At 47.8% G+C, this 1,399-nt stretch overlaps 1 pseudogene; it reads right to left on the bottom strand.

Moving 5' to 3' along the window:
• Positions 1 to 841, bottom strand: part of LOC102251010 — a 2,573-nt pseudogene extending 1,732 nt beyond the window's left edge.
• Positions 842 to 1,399: the final 558 nt, after the last annotated feature.

The following is a 1,399-nucleotide window of genomic DNA, read 5'->3' as shown; positions in this document are numbered from 1 at the left end:
CAGGCATGTCATAATTGAAGACGATGTTGACTCGCTCCATGTCCATCCCTCAGCCAAACAGATTGGTGGCCACCAGGATCCGCCGCTGAAAGTCCTTGAACTGCTGGTAGCGTGCTAGGCGCTCCTCCTGGGCCATGGCCCTGTGGATGGCGATGGCTGGGAAGCTCTGTTCCACGAGTAGCTGGGCCAGGGCCATGCAGCGCTGCACCGACCTCACGAAGATCACCACCTGGTTAAACTCTAGCACGTCCAGGAGGTCGAAGAGTTTACGGTTCTTGTCGCGGTCTTTGAGCTTGACATAGTACTGCTGCAGCCCATGCAGCGTGAGCTTGGTGTCGTCGTCCACCAACACCTCCATGGGATCTTGCATGAACTTCCTGCAGACGGGCCGGATCTCCTTGCTCAGCGTGGCACTGAACATCATGCACTGCTTCTCGCGTGGCGTCAGGCGAAAGATCTCCTGTACGTCCCGCCGCATGTCCAGCTGCTCCAGCATCTTGTCACACTCGTCCAGCACGAAGTGCTTCACGTTTCTCAGGTTGAGGCTCCTGTTCCGCACGAGTGCCAAGATGCGACCTGGAGTCCCCACCACGACGTGGGGACAGCTCTTCTTCAACACTTCTTCGGATGGAGAGATGGAGAGACCCCCGAAGAACACGGACACCTTGACACTGGGCATGTACTTGGAGAAGCGCTCATACTCCTTGAAAGGCCAGATGGAAACGTAGGACCCCTTGGCATCTTTCTTGGGGGGTCCTGGGGTGCTCTCTGTAGGAGCCTGGGGCTCTTCATCTTCCTCATAGTCCAGAAGCTCGTTTTCCACATCCTGTTCCACCATCATACTGGTTCCCCGTTCGCCTCCGCGCACTATGAGAGTCGACAGGAGCTAGAGCACTTCCTGCCTCCTGCGTTGGATCACAAGCCCCTATTTTTAATTATTAGCTGCAGAAAACATAAACTTTCATTTCAGTAAACACAATCAGAACAAACAAAAGGAAAAAAGTAATTACAAAAACTGCACATATTGTCCCTTGAAAATGTAGGTAGTATAAGCTGCTAAGCATTCTTTTGACAATCCTAACTCTTCATTCCACAATCATAAGTAAACAGGAAGCTTTGAACAAACACCCCATATTTCAATAACTAAAGTTTTTAAAGTTGCAAATGAATTTCCTCCTGGTTCATTATTCTAATCTAGCCGAAATAAAGAGGGTAATGTATCTGAACTGTTCCTCTGTTCTGTTTTTATATCCATAATAGAGAAAACAGTCTCACAAAGATAAATTGATGCGAATGAAAGAAGAGTTTTGGGATTTTTTTCAATTACAGTTGAAATACAATATTTGGAAGAAGAATATCTAAAGTAATTTCAGAAAGCTACGAATATTCGTTTTTAACT

This window comes from Myotis brandtii, unplaced genomic scaffold, assembly GCF_000412655.1.
Source record: "Myotis brandtii unplaced genomic scaffold, ASM41265v1 scaffold84, whole genome shotgun sequence".
Classification (NCBI taxonomy): domain Eukaryota; kingdom Metazoa; phylum Chordata; class Mammalia; order Chiroptera; family Vespertilionidae; genus Myotis; species Myotis brandtii.
This window is presented reverse-complemented; position numbering and strand designations above follow the sequence as displayed.